The sequence below is a fragment of the Octodon degus genome, unplaced genomic scaffold (assembly GCF_000260255.1).
Source record: "Octodon degus isolate 3935 unplaced genomic scaffold, OctDeg1.0 scaffold00095, whole genome shotgun sequence".
In the NCBI taxonomy this organism is placed as follows: domain Eukaryota; kingdom Metazoa; phylum Chordata; class Mammalia; order Rodentia; family Octodontidae; genus Octodon; species Octodon degus.
In genome coordinates this window covers 5,216,258-5,231,086 of record NW_004524671.1, presented here as the reverse complement: position 1 = coordinate 5,231,086, position 14,829 = coordinate 5,216,258, and the positions used below count along the sequence as shown (strand labels likewise).

Here is a 14,829-nt window from a genome sequence, read left to right as displayed (position 1 = left end):
ACCTATGTTGTTTATTATTTCTTGCCTATATCTTGTAATATGAGAAACTACTTTGGCAGTAACAATACACAATGTACTAACCATTGTTACTCTCCTAAAATCTTGTTTTGAGATTTTTGTACCATTGTTTTTATTCTTTTTTCTTTAAAATAAAATAACTGATGTCAAATAAATAAATAAATAAATAAATAAATAAATAAAGGATGTGGGCCAGCCAGATAGCTCTGTGGACTAAGTGCCTGCTTAGACAAACGCAGGTACTGGGGTTTGATCCACAGCACCACATGTTGTGCCGGCCCCGCCCCTGGGCATGCTGAGTCAGCAACAGAGTCTGGGCATAGTGGCACATGCCTGTAATCCCAGTGCTGGGGAGGCTGAAAACAGGAGGATCGCTACAAGTCTGAGCTGCCTAGTGAAACCGTGTACAAAATATACATCTTTTTAAAAAAGTAGGATGTTACTAAAGGGGCACATAAAGAAAAATCAATAGTGCCCATATGGAAGAAAGAATGGGGACAGGAGGCAGGGAGGAAGGGAGAGAAAGGAGGAAGGTGGTTGAAGACAATGCCTTGTTTTCTACCTTTAAAAGACCATATCTAATAAGATCCCACATCCACTCTTCATAAAAGATTATCTAAAGAAAGCATGCAGTTCACATCACACAGAAAAAGACTGCTTTCTTCCTAAGATCCAGAATGAAATGAAAATATCCTTTTACCACTTCTATTGGAAGTCCTAGTCAACACAATAGAAGATCTGCAAGGCATCCAGATTGGGAAGGAAGAAGTCTTTATCCACAGATGATATGATCACCTGTATAGAAAAATTTAATGCAATTTAAGGAACACCTACTAAAACAAACAAATGCATTCACAAAATCTAAGATCAATTATTCAAAAATCAATCTTATTTCTACATACTAGCATCAAGCAACTTTGAATATTAAATGTTGTAAAATGCTATTTACAATTGCATACAACTACAAAATACTAAGGGATAAATATAACAGACATGTATAAAACACTGCAGAGACAAATTTAGAAATATGATCACAAATGGACATTTACTTATAGGTTAAAAAGCAAAAACTGTTAAAATATCAGTTCTTCCTATCTTAACAATCCACATCAAATTTTCATAGAACTCTTTTATACAAAATGACAAGCACTCTGAAGACCCAAAAACAATTTGGAAAAGAACAAAGTTGAGGACCAACATCTGGTTTCAAGACTGCTTTTAAGCTACACTAAGCAAGCCTATGTTATTGACATCAAGATAAACAGATCTATGAAATACAGAGGCTGAAAACAGACCCAGACAAAAATAGACTATTAAGGCTATTCAGAGAAGACGGTCTTCAAAAAATGGTTCTAGAACCATCTTGCATTCATATTCACAAAATAAAACTTTGATCCAAATCTTACACCATTTATAAAACTTCACTCAAGAGATTTTCTCTTGGGTTTTTTCTTTTTATTTATTTATTTATTTATTGTGTGTGTGTGTGTGTGTGTGTGTGTGTGTGGCCAGCTCAGCCCACCAGGTGGCGGGGCTGGCTGGCATGTGGTGCTGGGGGATTGAACCGCAGTCCATGTGCTTTGCTAAGCTTGTTCTAAGTAGGTGCTTTAGACCACTGAGCCATCTCACCAGCCCCTGGGCTTTCTTTTAAAAGTGTTACACATTTTATATTAGGTGTAGGAGAAAACACAAGAAAAAAAATATTTGTAAACTTGGTCTGGGCAAAGATTTCTTAGTTAGATATCAACTGCACAATCCATAGAAGAAAAATTTATTAAACTGAATTTCATTAAAATTATTTAAGTTACTGTAAGAAGAATAAAAATACAAGTAGCAGAAAAGGAAAAAAAATACAAAGCATGCATTTGGACTTGCATCCAGAAAATATTAAGAACTCTAAAAACATAGCACGAAAAAAAAAATAATCCAAAGAAATAAATGGGCAAAATTTGCACACTTATTCAACAAAGTTACACAGGGCAAATACTATGTATAAATACCTAATCAACATTAGTAATTATGGAAGTTCAAAAAAATAAACTACAATGAGATACCACATCACACCTATTAAAATGATAATAATGGACATAAGATGTAGCTTCATGGTAGTACACCTGTTATTAGGCCCGGGGTTCAATACCCTGCACTATGACAAAATACAAAGACAAAAAATGTTTAAAGCACTGACCACATCAAGTGCAGGTAGGGGCCGGGGAGATGGCTCAGTAGAATAAGAGCTTGCCTGGAAAGCACAAGGGCCTGAGTTCAATGAAACACACACAATTGGCAGGAATGTAAAATGTTGAAATTCACTTTGGAAAGATGACCTTTCTTAAAAGTTAAACATAAACATTCTAGCCACTTTACTCTCATGTACTTGCTGAAAGGGGGGATAAAAGCATACATCAACACAATGACCTATCCATGAATGTTCACAGTAGCTTTATTTAAATAGCCCAAAACTGGAAACAAGTGTTCACCAAGTGAATGGATAAAGAAAACGTGGTACTGTATTATCCAAGAAACTATATTTCTTGGATAATAATCCAAGAAACTATATTTCTTGGATAATACAGTATGCCTCAGCAAAAAAGGAACCAATCATCAATATGGGTTAATCTCTAAATGATTTTGCTGAGTGACAAAAGACAGACAAAAATGAACAGACATACTACTGGTATATGCTTGTTATCCCAGCACTCTGGTACACAGAAGCAGGAGTTCAAACCCAGCCTTGACAGCTTCAGTATGTTAGTGAAATTCTGTCCCCAAAAAATAAAAAGGGTTGAGGATGTAGTTTACTACAAAGTCCTTAGATACAATCCCCAATATGACAAAAAGAAAAGAGTGAACACACGGCACAATCTCACAGGTGTCAAATTCCACTACATGCAGATTAGTCTGTTATGACAGAAATGAGACCAGGGTTAAAGAGGAGCACAGGTGACTTCTGGGTTTGGTGTATATGTTTATCATCTTGATGACGCTAATGGTTCCCTAGATGTACATAAATCACAAAACTTCAAACTCTACACACTCAATATAGACAGCTCTCTCTATATCAATTACATCTCATAAACCTGATGTTACTAAATGTGATTATAAACTGAGTGTGGCAGTACTTAGTATAACCCCAGCACTCTAGGAGGCTGAGGCAGGAGGGCTGCATGTCTGAGCCCTGCCTGGGCAATTTAGTGAGACCCGGTCAGTAAATAAACAAGCAAACAAACAAATACTGTAGCTCAGTGTGAAGGCCCTGGTTTCAATCACCAGTACCCCCTCACCCATAAGAAGATATTATATGGGCTGGCCAGACAGCTCGGTGAACTAAAGCACTAAAGCGCCTGCTTTGTCAGAATGCAGGGGCCAGGGTTCAATCCCTGGCGGGCTGTGCCAGCCCCAACCCCTGGGCGCACTGAGCGATTGAGACTGGGTGTGGTGGCGCACCTATAATCCCAGTGCTTGGAAGGCTGAAAACAGGAGAATCACTACTAGTCCAATCTACATAGTGAGACCCTGTACACCCTGTAGACTCTGTCCTAAGTTCATTAAAAAAAAAGATATTATAGTAAACTTTAAAGGCCTATCTAAATTTTATTTTACTGGGATCTTAATACCCATAAAGCAGAATCTTTCACTGTGTATGTTTTCCTTTATAATGGGCTTTTGCTAAGTTGAAAAGCACATTTGAATTTTTTTTTTTTTTAGAACTGGGGATTGAACTCAGACCCTTGTGTTTGCCAAGCAAGTGCTTATTCTACTGAGCTATCTCCTAGGTAACTTTGGTTCCCTGAGGGAAAAGCGCTCCTTTTCTTTTGGCTTAGTTTGCTACAGTCATGCTTCACACAGCAGATACTGAATCTTACTGCTAGCCAAAACGTCACACACTAATAAACATTAAAACAAAGTTTGTTTGTAAGAAAGAAACTTCCATAATAAGCTGCCCATAAGATAGAAGAGGTAAGGGGTTTGTGAAAAATGATGATACTCAGATGTGACCAACAAACTGCTTCTCAAAATGATGCTTTTCCAGTAGGACCTCAGCACAGGTGAGGTCCTCTGCAGAGCCTGCTTCAGCTCAGGCCGAGGTCTAGCACCGTGTCCTGCAGCTATGTGGCCTGCCATGCCCACTGTCTCTGCATGCTCCACTAAGCCTCCTGCCCTGGTCCCCACTGGCCAGAACCTAGGCCATTCATTTTGGGTTTGGGGCCACTTTGCCACCTCTTCCACTGTAGCTCAGAAACTCATTCTTTATCATTCTCACCAAAGGCCTTTTTAGTTCCTTTAAAAATTCCCTTTGCTTTTGAAAACCTAGACTTATATTCACAGGAGATCTGAAGAGGACAATTATGGTTTTAGTCCTGCACACCTGTCAGGGAAGAAGATACCCAGCAAGAGCTGCACAGCAGGCAGCTGCCCTGTTCCCACAGCCCCAGAGATATGTCAGCAGCATCCCACATGGAGAGAAGATTCTCCTTCCAGCTCCCGTCTGACCTGGCCAGTCCACACAACCAGCAGCCTGTGTCCTGTGACTGCCTCTGTGCAGTTTAATATCCTTGCACAACTTTCAAGAAGTCAGACACAAAAGCCACATGTGTGATTACACCTACATGAGACAGCACAGAAGGACGAGTCGGTATCAGGGTGTGAGGAGGAGGAACGAGTATGTGTGTTTCTTTTGGAGACAAGGAATATTCTGGAATTAGATAATGGTTATGCTTACACAACTCTGAACATACCAACTACTGAATTTTGTACTTTACAATTACAGTTTAAAATTCTGTAGTTAGTATACTTTTAAAAGTCACTATGCTTCACAACTGTAATCACAACTACTCAGGAGGCTGAGGCAGGAGGATCATGAGTTCAAGGCCTCACTTTGAACAGGGCAAAACTTGTTTCAAAATAAAAATAAAAAAGGAGGTTGGGTGCTATGTGATACAATGTAGTTCAAAGATAAGGCACTTTCCTAGAATATGTGAGGCTTTAGATTCCAGCTCTAGTATCAAAAAAAGAAAACAACAAAACTACCAAAACCAGGCATGGTGGCACACACTTGTAATCCCAGTCCCTGGGAGGCTGAGGCCAGAGAATCAGCTTGGGCTACATAATGAGTTGGAGGCCAGCCTGAACTACATAGCAAGACCCTCTTTCAAAAATAAATAAAAAGCTCCACTGTACTACAGACTTTCATATTATGAATTTCATATTATATATATTATATCTCAATTTTTAAAAGACATAGTAAGGCAGAAACAAAAATACTAAGGATGTTGTTCATTTAGAACTACTTCAGATGAAATTAATCCCTAAGGCTACATGAAACACCAAATTCAAAAGGTGAATTACATTTCTCTTTTCTCTCCAGAGAAATCAAAAACTAGTATTTCCTGTTTTTCAATTCTTATACAAATGATAATAAATGTACTAATATGCCTAAGTGTTCATTTACCATACAGTTTCCTTCCTCCTGGACTCCAAAGTTTATCTGGAACAACCTAATGCAATATCAAAGGAAAAAAGCAATTTAAGTCAGGCAATTAGACAAGACAGTGACATTCTCTGTATTTAATGTATTTCCCAGACACCATCTCAAATGTTTTCCATTTCCCAATCAACAATACTGCTCTGTTCTAATAAGTCTGGCCATCGATGTAACTGGCCTCTAATTACACTTCCTCCCAGATTAATTTTCATCAGTCTACCAAACAAAAGGCAAGAAAACACTGCCAGGGCACAGGCCCTGAAGCAGGGCCTCTCAGAACACAGGGCTTACCAGAGCTGGCTGCACTGGAGGAGTGGTCTCTATGCAGGTTCCTGAGAAGAGCCCCTCCTGTGGGCCAGGTGATCCCACCTACACAGGACCTCACAAGCATAATGCCCGGTGCTCCTCTCTCCCCAACAACTCATGATCACACAGCCTAAGGGCTTACTCTACAAGAAATACTTTTTTAGCATCATGAGAGAACTACATTTTCTCCTAGAGAAATCAAAAGTACACTCTGATGATCCCCTTAGTCTGCACATGCCGCTAAAAGCCAGGAGACACAGTAACTCCTTTAAACTGCGACGAAGCAGCCCATTCAGTTTTCTTCAGCCTTCCAATGCTCCTTTGGTCTTGCCACCTGCAGGTGGGAAAAACAACTGTGGCTCTTGTAATGACTTCACACTCTTGTGACTCCCTCTAATTTCCTAACACACCCGAATTACCATCCAGGGCCCTAAAGCAGCAATTTAAGAATTTCTGCTGGACTGAAAGTTAATGCAACCATCAAAGTTTCCAATTTAAATTCAGGAATTAGCTTGTTGACTGCCTGAGATCTTGCCTCCCTATACAATTAGGCTGATGTGCCCAGCAATTTGCCATTTCCTGATGCTGAAGAATAAAATTAAGGCCAACCTGAAAAAAAAGTCATAAAATGCAGATATTCCTGAAACAATGAGACATACAATTTGTCATTCAGTACAAACAAAAAGTGGTGAAGACATATATAATAAAAGTTATACCAATACACTAAATATAGTATTTTACTTATATTAGTGTATATATACTATGAATTTACTGTTTTACTAATATACTAAGTTTTAAATATGACACAGCAGAATGATTTTCAGTAGTTTAGGCATACTTGGAAAACAGTCCCCATGCTTTCTAGGCCACATCAAGAGGTCGATTCTAGGAATTACCTAGGAAATCTGAGGCAGTTCTTTAAACAAGGGGAGGTGTCCCATTCCTTTCTATGTCAGGTGTATAATGAGTAGCTACTAACTGTAAGGCAAAATACACAGCATTTTCTCAGTCTTGAGCATGTGTTCCATAAATATGGAGAAACATACTTGCTTCTCCAGCTCACAGTTAAGTGGGCAACTCCTTTAGCTCCTGGGAAACATCATGAGCTACAAAGTGTGAACTCTGTTATCAAAACCAACAGGACCAAAAACCCACATGTCTACTCCACCCTATGCTCACTTACATCCTGCCAGCCTGCACCAGCTCTGCCCGCAGGTAAGTTTTCTTCTCCAGTTTGACTCACTGTCATCAAACAGCCAGTAAGTGAAGCACTGAGAACCTGTCCAAGCAAGTATAGTAGTGCCAGTCATGATTAATGAATGGATAAAGAAAATGAAGTTCTATTCTGTCATAAACAGAGAAACTTGAGTCATGAAAACGGAGGCACAAGCTTAAGTATCATATGCTTTCTCTTTTATGAGAAACTCAAGGTAAAAATAAAAGAGCAAAAGAAAAAATAGGAAACAGGAAGATAGTTCTCAAATGGGAAGGGGATCAAGAGACAAGGGAGTGTGGGGAGAGAAGAGAAAGTGTATGAAAAAGGGTATTAAGAGGGTTACCTAGGAGTACCTACTCCACATAAGGAACGTCAACACTGTAGTACAAATGTGTACTAGTGAAAAAAAAAGGGAAAGAAAAACTCAGGATGATGGCAGGTCTCATTTTATTGCAACATACTTGCAAATATGCCTTTAAAAGTACAGTGTTTGTGGCTGAGGAGAGAGGTTCCTTCTTGTTTGGGATGCTCCACTATCAGATTGACTCAAGCCCTATAATAAATACATTCCTCAATGACTCTATGCCCACTCCCAGGAGAGACCTAACAACAGGTGATGAACAACTCATGTTTAAATTTTGGGCCTAGCACGCTTGCCCCATTTCTTCAACAAGCAAGCTTTTTATATTTATCTATACAAATAGAAAGCATACAACTTTATTAAAACATGCTGGCATAAAATTTTACAAAAAGACCTGCATCCATGAATTTTCAGATTTCAGTGATCCAATATTTTGTTGTTGTTGTTTTTTGTTGTTTCAATTATTTTAAGGAGAATAAAAGAATAATAGATATTAGAAACAATACACGATTTCAAAAAAAGCCCAAGATGATAGGTATTCAACAATGCATATTAAGGGCCAGCCAAATAGCTCAGCAGATTAAAGCGCCTGCTTAGGCAGATAAAGGGGCCGGGAGTTCTATCCTGGGGCACACTGAGATGAGGACTGAGACTGGGTGTGGTGGCATGTACCTGTAATCCCAGCACTTGGGAGGCTGAAAACAGGAGGATCACTACAAGTCAGATCTATGCAGTGAGACCCTGTAACCCTGTTCTAAAATTTAAAAAAAAAGTATATTATATTTCACATTGTTAAAAAGAACTTTCTACAAGGATATACATGATATATACATATCATGGTATTCATCTGTTCTGTTTTGTTTTGCTTTGCTTTTTAGTACTGGGGATCAAACTCAGCACTGGGAACTCTACCACTGAGCTACATCCCAGTTCCTTTATTTTGAGATATGGTTGCCTTAAATTGCCCAAACAGGACTTGAATTTGTAATCTTCTTGCCTCAGCCTCTCAAAGTACTAGCATTACAGGCAAGCACCACCCTGCCCAGCTTTTATCTCTGTTCTTTATTAGTGGCTAGTCACATATGCCTATTGAGTATTTAAAAGGCAGCACCAAAAAAAAAGGGAGCACAATTTTAAATTTTAATTTACTTTAGTTAAGTGTGACTGTCACATGTGACTTGTGGCTACCACATTTGCAAGTTTAGTCAGACAGGGCTTCAGAAGTAGAGGAAGTAAGTACTACAGAAACAAACTAAGATCAAATTCCAGCTGTGCCACTATTATCTACTGACCTACAGAACTCAAAAAAGCTATACAAACTGCTGTCCATTCCCCCAAGTGTAAAGTAACTTGTTACTGGGGAAACATTATGAAACCATATAAGGCAAAGCACGCAGAGCCTCTTTTCAGTTCATATTAGTTCCCGTGCTCCCAAACGTGATCAAGGTTGGAAGATAAAAGGACATTTTCCCAATTGATACAACTAAAAGCAACCAGTCAACCAAAGGCTGAAAGGTAAACGGCAAATTACAAAGGGTGATTTGTTTCTGGAAAGGGGGATGGAAAATTTCCATCTTCACTCAGGAAGCTGAGGCAGAAAGATCAAGATTAGGGTGAGTTCAAGGTTGGCTTAGGCTAAAAAGTGAGCTCAAGGTCATCCCACACTATGTACAATGAGACCCTGCCTCAGAAAAACAAAAGTGAAATAATTTGCACCTCTATTTTATGTGCTTCTTATTCCTTGAATTTTTTCATATATAACAATTTTAAAATAATAATAATAATTTTCATTGTTCTAAAGTTTTGGCTATTCCTTTTAGTGTTCCCAAGGCAGGCATGGGCTAGATAGCATATCACATTTGCCCTCAGCTCTTCAGCAGGTCAAAGAGACAAAAGTGTGGGATGGTGACCAGGTGACAAGCCAGAGTCTGTATCCAGATGCCTGAAAGCTGAGAAACCTGAGCACAAGACAGGTAGAGAACAGGGAACCTCAGGCATCCCGAAGTCAGGGAATCAGCCCTCCTGCAGGCACAAGTTAAATGATCATCAGGATATTGTCATAATGACAATGATAGTTAAAGGTCAATGATAACCTCATACACTGTAAATTAAATACTTCGAGAAAGTAATCTGACAAAATGTGTACTTAAAAATATTCATTACCTTTTGATCCCATAATTACACTTTTAGGACTTTGCCACAAGAGAAAAAAAACAGACAATTAAGCAGAAATGTCTAATGTTTATAGAGAAATGATCACTCAACATTTAGCGTAGGAAAGCAAATTGGAGGGCCAGCCAAATAGCTCCACAGATTAAAGCACCTGCAAGCAGGCACAGGGGCCAGAGGTTCAATCCCTGGGCCTGTGTGCTGGCCCCACCCCTGGGGTGTGCTGAGACAGTGATTGAGACTGGGAGTGGTGGCACGCACTTGTAATCCCAGCTCTTGGGAGGCTGTAAACAGGAGGATCACTACGAGTCAGATGCTGAACATCCTTTAGACCCTTCCCTAAAAAAAAAAAGAAAAAGAAAATTGGAAACTAAAATACTATTCACTGATAGAGATCTGGCTAAATAACCATGTCTTTATATAATGAAATACTATACAAACTATGCAAATTAGGTATATTATTATTGGTATAGAAAGATGCTTGAGATATAAAATGAATGTAGGACAGAGTATCTGTTAAAAATATGTAGTTCACATATATGAGTTTATGCATAAGAAAAATGTTTAGAAGGACATAAAATGTTCATGAGTACTTCGTACATGAGAGTAAGAAAACAGGGAATGTGTCTTACAGTTTTTTTTTTGTTTTTTTTTTGGCTTTTGGTTTTCTGGTGGTATCAGAGATCGGACTCAGGACCTTGAGCTTGCGAGGCAAGCACTTCCACTGAGCTATCTCCCTGGCCACTTGTCCTACAGTTATGAGCTTCTCCTCCCAGGTAAAGCACTGTTGTCATTATCATAAAAATCCAAATTAAGGATATCTACTATAGCAATTATCAATGAACACTTTACTAAAGTTTCATTCAACATAATAAGATAATTAAAAGGAAGAGACAAATACTGGGGGAAAAAAGAGAATACTATTACCATTTGAGAGTATTTGTCCTTAAAGCTAACAAGAGAAATTTTTTAAAATTATATAATTAAAATTAAGAACTATTCTGCAAATGTGTGTCAAGTACATAGCATAGTGAATTCTAATAAAAATAGAGACCCAAAATGCACTTTGTACTCTAATAAAGAATAAAGAAATGTTTCTTTTATTCCTTTCCTCCTTATTCATGAATGGGCTTCATAAGCACACTTGTAAGTGCACAAAAATCAGCAGCTTTTCTATAATCAGCAAGCACCAATTACAAGATATAATTTAAGAATTGCCTATTCGCTTTAGCAATCAAAAACAAAATTAAAATATGGAGAAAAAATTTAACAGGAAATGTGTAGGACCTATATAAATAAAAGCACAAAAATTCACTTAGGTAAAATGAGAAGGCGTTTTAAAAAGAAAAAAAAAGTAAGGCATATCACATTCCTGGATTGTAATAGTGTAAATTTTCCCAAAATCAATCTATATATTTAGCACAATCACATTCAAAATACCAATGGGCTTTTTTTAAAAGAAACTGACAAAGTGATTCTAAATTTTATGTGGAGAGTAAATGTAAGAATGGCCAAGAATTTTAAAGAAAAAAACATGAAATGTGCCGCTTATGAAGAGTCGTGATTATCACCCACCCAATTTCAAGACACCAGTGGGCAGAGACCTGGCTGTGCTACAAGATGCACCTCCTGCCAGGCCTCTGAAGTGCTAAGGCCGACGCAAGTCCCCATCTCTGCCAAGTGCTCACTTCCGAAAGACGCCCCCTCCCCCGCCAGAGTGAGGACTAACATGGTTCAGAACTTGCTGCTAGCACATACAGCAGAATGATTAGGAAGGGTTCAAAACCACACTAAGATTCAAGTCCATTCTATGATGGAGTCAGCATGAAGGGGTGGGAGAACAACACTGTGAATGCACTTCCTGGGTTTCTGTGCTCAATATTAATGATTCCCAGGAAACAGAAACTTGAATAACTGATAAAAGACCTTATTTAACATGGTAAAATTTAATTTTCTCATATGATAAATAATATTTGGATTCCTACTAAAATCCAGAATATACTTAGTAGTTATATTTGTAATCTCCCTTAATTTTCAACATTTTACACTACAACTTGCTCAATGATGACATACCCCAGTACTTCCCAAGTGGATAAAAATTCAGCATGCACCAAGAATGAGAGGTTACCAACTGTACTGGTCATCTTTCCTGCTGCTGTGACAAAATTACCTTCACCCACAACTTATAAATAGAGAGGTTTATTTTAGCTCACAATTTGAAGGGCTTCAGTGCGTGATAACTGAATTCAAGGCAAAAATATCATGGCAGGAGAGTACAGTAGAGCAGAACTTCTACCTGATTAAACTGAGCTCATAGAAGAAGCACCTGCAAGAGATACACTACCACACCTGCAACAACCTACATCCCACACTCTCCAACTGGGCCCTAAGTCCTAACAATGCATTCAGCTAGGAACACTGGTGGATTAAACCATGGGTGAGTACCCACTGGTGACCACAGCCCTCATGTGATCCAATCACCTCTTTAGGAATTCTTAATCCAGACAGCTTAACTGCCAAACCCAGATAATCTTTGACACTAAGGCACTTATTACCATACATATATGGCACAGACCATGTGACCTGCAGCTAGGTAAGCCTGAGCTTTCAATTTCCAGGTCCAAAAAAGAACCCTCTAAATACAACCTCCACATCCATTTCTGCAGGCATGGGAGCTAACGAGGACCCAATGTTCTAAGTTGAAGAACTTCTATCCTCATGTACACAGTCAGCTGTATTCTGTTCTCAAACAGCAAACCAAGTGGTCCAAGCTTGACCAGGCAACTGTCTTTAACATTTTACACTGGTTAGTTCAAAGGATGCAGGTGATTTAAAAAAAAAAAAAAAAAAACACATGCTACGCTTACTATGTGCCAGACACTATTCCCTGCAAGACTTTAAAGATTTCACTCATGTAAAAATCAAATTATAAAAAAAAAAAAAAGATTTTACTCATGTAATATTTACAGCAGTCGAGCTGGCGAGATAGCTCAATGGACTAAGTACCTGTTTAGGCAAGCGCAGGCACTGGGGTTTGATCCCTGATGCTGCATGTCATGCCAGCCCTGCCCCCAGGCACACTGAGCTGGCCACTAAGACCAGATGCAGTGGTGCACAACAGTAATCCCAGCACTGGGGAGGCTGAAAATAGGAGAATCACTGAGTCAGAGTCGTGTACTAAGACCCTGTACCAAATCCAAAAAAAAAAAAAAAAAATTACAAGTCTTCATGACGCAGACAATAGTGTAATTGTAACCAACTGGTAAAATGACAAAACAAAGACACAGAGAGCCCACATAGCTTTTTTAAAGGGCCAGAAGGGCCACTAACAGTGGAGTTCAGGCGCTCTGTTCCGAGGTTCACACTTTTCAACTGGGGAACAATGCTGCTTAGCACAACTGCTTCCACAGATCTCAATTTCTCTACATCCTGGGCCTGCCGATAGAACTCGGTGATGAAAAAATATTCATAAGACAATCCAACCAAAATTACTGATGGTAAAGTTTAACCAATACAAACTGCAAAACACACCGAATTGCTCTACTCTAATTATGATTCACACAAAAATACCCAGGTAAATCTTCATTTTACTTTGTTGCATATCTTAACAGTCTTATACAGTGGTTGAAATTATTAGAATCATAAAAATCTACAACAACCATTGTTGAATTCCTATTATTTTGTTTAGGAACATTATCTTGTATCATTTCTAATGCTATTTTTTCCCCATCTCTATTCTGTATTCTTTAAAAATAAAAAATAAATAAAAAATAAAAATTAGGACTGCTGAGATAGCTCAGCAGACTTAAGTGCCTGCTTGGCCAAGTGCAGGGACTGGGGTTCAATCCCCGGCACCGCATGCTGTGCCAGTCCTGCCCCCAAATGTGCTGAGTCAGCGACAAGAGTCCAGGCACAGTGGTGCACCTCTGCAATCCCAGTGCTGGGGAGGCTGAAAATAGGAGGATCACTTGGAGTCCCAGAAGCGTAATGAGACCCTGTACCAAATGCACAAATATTAAAAAAAAATTTTAAAGCCTAGGTCTCATGTGGTGTTACACGCCTGTAATACTAGCACTCAAGGGAATAAGCCAGGAGAATCACCACCAGCCTAGATACATAGTAGATTTGAGGCCAGCTTTAACTACAGAGCAAGACCCTGTCTCAACAAAACAAAAAATTCTAGCCAAACATAATAGAAAGGACCATCATCTGTGAAGTCTTAGTTCAGTGTCAGCCCACTGTCAACCACAATCCAAATCACCTCAGCCTTGCTCAGGTGTCCCTAGTGTTTCCTGACTTCTATATTTATCCGGTTAACCAAAATACAAACTCCTTGAAGAGACCATCTCTGCAAAATACTAAGTGCATAGGTAATTCAATGCATTTTTGGTGATCAAATATTAAGTGTAATAAAATTCTGGATTATATTAAATGAAGAAAAACATTTAAGTGATATAAATGAATCTTGAAAAGTACTACTTAAAATCATTTTGATAGTTAAGTTCCCACTGCTAGAAATTTATCTAATTCACACAGAAAAAAACTTATAGAATGCTCACTGGGTACAAAAACTCCAACAAATGCTATATTCAAACTAAACCAATTAGGTTTCATAAACCATCTTCTGAGAGGGATCACTTAATAATCATTCCCATTTTACATATGAGTAAACTGTGGTTTAGAAAAATAAAGCAATGGACCCATAGTTGCACCCCTTGTAAGTGATGGTACTAGATTCAATCTTGGGCCTTCTGCTCCTAACCACCTGCCTCCTTACTTCCTCTACCCTCACCTATGCCCTACTCTCTAGAAACTCAACTTAGACTGCCAAAAAGCTTTTCCTGCAGCTCAGCAATTCCCACCATCCCATTTACTAAACTTACTTTTTTTCATTATCAGTCTTTTAATGGAGGCAACAAAAAAAAAATTCTATAAAACTTGCATCATAGTGTTTTTGTTCTTCTAAAGGCTCTTCTGAAGAGTCTGATTGTGACACAGGGAAAATCTATGGCTCTGTGAAATAGATTGTTTTAAGACATGTCCTAATGGCTTTTATCTCTTTCTCTTTACACTCTGCCATGGATTTTATACACATTGTATGACTGATAAAACTCCTATGTTAGGGGCTGGTGAGATGGCTCAGTGGTCTAAAGCATCTACTTAGAAGAAGTTTAACAAAGCACAGGGACCGCGGTTCAATCCCCCAGCACCACATGCCAGCCAGCCCCGCCCCCTGGTGGGCTGAGCTGGCCACACACACACACACACACACAC

General features: G+C 38.8%; 1 protein-coding gene across 1 annotated transcript in view; it reads right to left on the bottom strand.

Moving 5' to 3' along the window:
* The window catches only part of LOC111818563 (guanine nucleotide-binding protein G(q) subunit alpha), a 329,132-nt gene that overhangs the window by 266,406 nt on the left and 47,897 nt on the right, over positions 1-14,829 (bottom strand). The gene's annotated exons all lie outside the window — the stretch shown is intronic.